The sequence below is a fragment of the Paramormyrops kingsleyae genome, unplaced genomic scaffold (genome assembly GCF_048594095.1).
Source record: "Paramormyrops kingsleyae isolate MSU_618 unplaced genomic scaffold, PKINGS_0.4 ups68, whole genome shotgun sequence".
NCBI lineage: Eukaryota > Metazoa > Chordata > Actinopteri > Osteoglossiformes > Mormyridae > Paramormyrops > Paramormyrops kingsleyae.
The window spans coordinates 46,742-53,178 of record NW_027326006.1 but is presented as its reverse complement, the minus strand read 5'-3'; the positions used below and the strand labels follow the sequence as shown (position 1 = coordinate 53,178).

The 6,437-nt window shown below is 39.6% G+C and overlaps 1 long non-coding RNA gene across 1 annotated transcript; it reads left to right on the top strand.

The window, feature by feature from the left end:
• Positions 1-211: 211 nt before the first annotated feature.
• Positions 212-4,224, top strand: LOC140586474 (uncharacterized). The gene is made up of 6 exons (XR_011988286.1): positions 212-678; positions 949-1,029; positions 1,283-1,368; positions 2,375-2,438; positions 3,800-3,866; positions 4,082-4,224. It is a non-coding gene; the product is annotated as an uncharacterized lncRNA (long non-coding RNA).
• The last annotated feature ends 2,213 nt before the right edge of the window (positions 4,225-6,437 follow it).

Genomic DNA, 6,437 nt, shown 5'->3' with positions numbered 1-6,437 from the left:
TGCACTCTGATTTACAGTTTCCTTAAACAGGTGGATGGGCTGTGGTCACCTGTCCTTGTGCTGTGGTGTATGGTGTTAAGTTCAACATAAGGGCTGAGAGCCCCCGGGACTTTGCTGACCTTTTATTGTCGATGAAACATTTTCCAAACATTGTATTATATGATTTTGCGAGAGGGTTGGCAACACATACCAACCTAAGAGATCCAGAATCATTACCCTTCAAACCTCATGGGGGTAGGTTACTTGAGCCTACTGAAGATAACATCAGATGTGCCACTACTGGACAGATAAAAGTGAGCTTGCCATGGCTAGTCACCAAGAAGCCAGTTCCTGATGAAAATGGCCACCCTATAACTGGATCGTCTGAGCATTATGCTCTTTATGATAGATTTCATGAGGCAAACTCAAAAGATGCCAGGGATGTCTTGCGAAAGGTGGAACTGGTCCCAGAGTTACGTGGTTGGATCAACAGCCCGTGTGCTGAACAGCTCTTTGCTGGAATGAGGAAAAACAATCATTTTCTCAACATGATGACTCCCTCATCGCATGTCTTTTTGATGCGAAATATTTTGTGTCACTACAACAATGCTAGAAATTCAAGAACCATAGAAAGCATGAAGAAGAGATTGGGCAAAGGAGTGGACATACAGTTAAATTCCAATGGTCAGACAGTTTTGGGTATGTATTCCACCCTCATTCTAAATTATTAGTGGTAATGTCATGTTTATGTCATGTTTATGTAATTTTGCTGTCCGGTGCCGTGAAGTTATATTTGTCTTTTAATTGTAGGTGATTCCTCATGTTTATTTTGCAATTTGAAAGATCATAAAGCTATAACTTACAAATCTGTCAGAAATGCTAGACAGCATAGCGTTGATGAGAAATGCATGCAGTACAACCGATTTAACTCATTCTAAATCATTTGGTTTAAAATGTGCTTTTTTGCAGCACCAGCTGAAGCACCAGCCGAACAAGCACAAACAACAACGGCAGCACCAGCTCATGGTATGACAACTGCAGCATCCCCTGGTATGAAGACAATATATATTTTTTGAGGGCCTGGTTGTACAACTTAATAAAAACCTTAACACATCCATGTTTTTTAGAATATGTATACTTATGTATGTTTGCAGTGGGTACTTGATCTGCAGCTAAATGTATACCAACCTTCAGCCACCCTAAGAAAGTGTTATATGCTTCATAAGATGGCTCAGTATCACAGAAATGTGGTGAAACACTTATTTGGTTAATATTTTCATGCATGGTCTGATATGTATGACAGGAGATCTACCAGTGTGCAGTGATGACTGCTGGGGACTACCACATCTGGAGCACACAAGTGCCCGATCGGAAATCAGAGACTCAGAGGTGCATGTTTTATGTTTTGTTCCTCCGTATTTGTTTGTTTGTTTATATATTGATTGACTCATTTGATTGATTGCCGCATGGGCTCTCTTAGTCGCAAATTTGGAAACCATTTAACAATTGGCAACCATTTCATGTAATACAGTTGTCATTGTTTATGGGTGTTATAACTTTTAACATCTAATGTATCGGTTATTATATTATTTATAACTTGGAAACAAACTATTCATTAATCAGTAATACAATTCCTTTTGTGTCATACTTTTTAAATATTTTCTGTGATGCCTCGTAGTGCATGGCATATAAGTGAAGTGATTAGTTGTCATTGACACACCACAGCACACAGTGCACAACAACAAAATGTGTACTCTGCATTTAACCTATATGACACCATGACATTGCAGAGGAGAGCAGTGCTTGGGGGTGGTACCTTGCTCAGGGTACTTCAGTGGCACCTTTCGATTACAAGTGCACTTCCCTATCCATTAGGCCACCACTGACCCTATTACAAACAGCAGCATAATTTAATGGAGTCAGATTAATTGGTCTTAGTGATCTGATCTGAAGGTGGGGATTAGGGTTGTAACGGTATGAGATTTTCACGGTATGATAATCGTCTCAGAAAATATCACGGTTTCGTGGTATACGGTATTAAACTATCATTATTATTAGTATAATCATCAGCTACAATGACCCTTAAATGAATAAAAAGAGATATGGTTTTTGGATGAACATGGTTTATTGTAACAAACTTTTTTTTAATGAAAATAAAAAAAACTTATGGAAGTATGAGTCTAACTTTTGGGGGAAAAATAAATAAAATAAAGCTGCGCATCTCCCATTTGAACAAAATAAGGAATAAGTTATTTCTCTTTATATTAGACAAGAATAAATCAAACTGTCCTTCCTCTTTAACAGCATATATGGGAGAGCAATATGTGCAGGGTCATGTTTGTTAATATTTTCCTGAGATTATCATAGCAGCATGCATTTCTTTGCTTTTTTTCAGGTCAGATTATGATGAAGAAATGTAAGCATGTTGAGATTTTCAGGGCTCAATCTTGACCGCTGAGGTGAGAGAATGTGTCCACTTGTACTAAACACCTATGAGTTTTCAGTTAGTGTATTTGATGATTATTCTTTTAAATAAAATTATAAAATGATCATTAAGTGTTCTCTTGAGAGTAGCTCTGGATATGTTCATGTGTTCACGTCTTCACATAGTGAATGAGACAGCAGACGCTTTAAAAACCATGACCATCATGCAGTGGCGGTTTTAGGCATGGGCGAACGGGGCAGCCGCCCGGGGCGGCACTTTTTCATGTCACGTGGGGGGCGGCACACGAACTTGGAGGAAAACAAAAATAATCTAAATAAAGCGTTTTTCTAGAGGATGGGCGAGCGGAGACGATAAGGGATGAAGTTGGGAGGGCGCCGGGAGGGATTCTATGGGGGGGCGGCACACGAACCTGGAGGACAAAATAATCATCTGTGCCGCTGTGTGTGTGTGTGTGTGTGTGTGTGTGTGTGGGGGGGGGGGGGGGGTAGTTGGTTAATGAGCAAGCGGCAGCCTTTTTGCGCTGTATATTCACAGACGCACATCGCGATTTAATTTGCTGCACAGCTATATTTTGATTTATTCATCCATCTATCTATCAAATCGGACATTTTACGTGGCATCTGAATTATACTGTAATTGACTCCAATTACATGACTGGATTCCGGGATTCCCTCTGCATCACAGAAATAATACGGCTTTAAGTTATAAATGGAACTTACCTTTATCTTCACGGAGGGATGGTGTTCGCGAATATGGGAGAACATGTTCGACGTATTTCCTCCTTTTGCGGCCACTGTTCGTCCACATTTCTTGCAAACTGGATATCCACCCCACGATCATTTTTCGGATACCCAAAATATTCCCATACTGCAGATTTTAATTTTTTTTTCGGCGGGAAATAGAGATTAGAATTTGCAGCCACTATCGGACATTTTCGCCGCTGTGCATTTATGGGTGGAGTCTAAGCAGTAAAGCGGAAAGAAGTTGCATATACACAGCAGCGCAGGTGAGATCTGGTTTCTTTTTTTTTTTTCCAAACCGCGGATAGGCAAATGTGCATGATATGATAATCGTACATGTCAATATCACAATAAACCGCCATACCGGTATACCGTTACAACCCTAGTGGGGATTGATACACCTTACAAAGTTGATGCTGTAATATTTATCACTCTGATGCATTGTTCTGACCCATATGCATATAAGCCTTTCAGTCTGACAAGCTGGTAGTATCATGACTGCCTTTTTCCAGGTCTGGTGCCCAACGTGATCAAATTGTTTTACACCTGTGCCCTCAGGTGGAGTCAACTCTATGTGATACCATTACAATATGTCATAGTTTTACAATAGTTGTGACAATATAATTTCTTTTAGGAAAATTCAATGTGTTGAAAGCACAGATGGTAGAGGAGGAGGAATGGGTTCCATCTCCATTGAACAGGTATTTATGTAGCTGATCTTACAGCTGAACCTGCTGTTTTTCTCTTTTTTTCTCTGTGCTTACTGTGCTGTACCCTACAAAAATGTGAAAACAATGAGCTTCATTTTAAGCAGTTGGAGTTGGAATGTAGAAGTCATGCTATTTTTGTCTGTTTTTGTTATATTACAGAACTATTGTAAAATAATATTTGCGTGCTTGTATGATTTCTTTCACAGATCCCCCTCGACGTCCTGGAGGATATCCTTTTAGAAGTAGTCCTGTTCGAGGGTGACAAAGCTTTTTTAAAGCTGTCACTTGTTTGTCACCTTTTTTTGGGACTTAGTCGGAAGGGAAACATTCCGTGCCCGAGCGCATTTTCAGTGGCTTGACAGTAGGTATAAAACATATTATGATATTTGAATACCCTTTGAGTTAGGATGTTTGTATTCCCATTAACAAGGGATTTTACTCTAATGAATCATTCTTAAATTTGAAACCTACAGGTATAGTCCCATGGAAACTGTACAGTGCGGCCTATCAAGCACAATTCCGACGATTGTATCGCCTGGAATGCTGCCAGCACTGTCTAGAGACTTATAAGAACAGCTTACCAGGTATGCATACTGTGTAAGAATGTTGACAATTGTTGCTGAAGTCAGTGGTTGCAAAAAGAAAGTCACCAGAACAATTTATTGTGTGTCAGGTCCTGAATATTTTCTTGAAAGTATGCAATGAAAAACATTGTTGCTCTGTTTTGATACTAAGTATGCTTGCTTATTATTTATTGTCCCATAGGCTACATTGGGCGTGGAAGACGAGGGGAACTTCACACAGCCTGGGTTCTGCAGCGAGTTCTGCAAACACCTTACGGAAGACTTGGGTGTGTGAATGGGTGGGTGGGTCAGTGAGTGAGTGAGTGAATGGGTGGGTATGTAAGGAAAATAGCAAATTGGATGACTTTGGAATAAAAAAATAACAGCTACTATGCCTCTGTTTCCTTGTCTACACACAGACTACACACATGACCGAACCACATTTTAAGTTTTATCAGCTTTTCATTAAAAAGCACAGTGGCACCCAATTGTGATGAGTTACTGTATGTGGAAATGAGTGGCACCTCTGTATCATTTGTGAATAATTTGTCATCTCATATCGACATTAAATCATAAGTTTATTTAATTTTAATGTTGGCACAGAAATAAGTTACAGTGCCTTTGGAAATGCAATAAAATGCTCATTTGGAAAACGTTTAACTATCCTTTGTAATTGAGTAAAATTATGATAACTGAATACTTTTATAAGGCACTGTATACTTGATTGCAATGGGTTTTATTACTTTCCGGCTATATTAATACACCAATCAATATGTTAACCAATCATCACAGACAAGCATTACATCGATATCGGATTGAAACTATATTATGGCCATCCTACAGCTACATAAACAAGGGTAAATAGTCCTACTTTCACTGTCCTGGAGAGAGAGAGCGAGAGAGACAGAGATGTAAACATGTAAGCAGCAGCAGAATAAAATAGAAATATGATTTCAGAATGTTTTACTTACTGTATGCAAATGTCATTTTCGAGAAATGTTTGGCTCGCATTATCACCAAATTGATGACAATATCACCATTTACTACAAAACTTTGAACTCAATAATTAACAAAATAATATATAAGAAATAAATTGAGAAACTAAATTTCCTGTTACAGACAATTTATCTTAAAATAGTTTGATGTTCAGAATGCTCCTCACTCCACTTCACGCAACTTTAAAACACGCAAGGACCATGTTAGGCCAAAAGCTGAACAATGTTTGTGGGCAACACTCTTGATTTCCCCAGGAGATCTAGACATAGCATATATGCTCACCTAAAGGATTATTAGGAACACCTGTTCAATTTCTCATTAATGCAATTATCTAATCAACCAATCACATGGCAGTTGCTTCAATGCATTTAGGGGTGTGGTCCTGGTCAAGACAATCTCCTGAACTCCAAACTGAATGTCAGAATGGGAAAGAAAGGTGATTTAAGCAATTTTGAGCGTGGCATAGTTGTTGGTGCCAGACGGGCCGGTCTGAGTATTTCACAATCTGCTCAGTTACTGGGATTTTCACGCACAACCATTTCTAGGGTTTACAAAGAATGGTGTGCAAAGGGAAAAACATCCAGTATGCGGCAGTCCCGTTGGGCGAAAATGCCTTGTTGATGCTAGAGGTCAGAGGAGAATGGTCCGACTGATTCAAGCTGATAGAAGAGCAACTTTGGCTGAAATAACCACTCGTTACAACCGAGGTATGCAGCAAAGCATTTGTGAAGCCACAACACGCACAACCTTGAGGCGGATGGGCTACAACAGCAGAAGACCCCACCGGGTACCACTCATCTCCACTACAAATAGGAAAAAGAGGCTACAATTTGCACGAGCTCACCAAAATTGGACAGTTGAAGACTGGAAAAATGTTGCCTGGTCTGATGAGTCTCGATTTCTGTTGAGACATTCAAATGGTAGAGTCAGAATTTGGCGTAAACAGAATGAGAACATGGATCCATCATGCCTTGTTACCACTGTGCAGGCTGCTGGTGGTGGT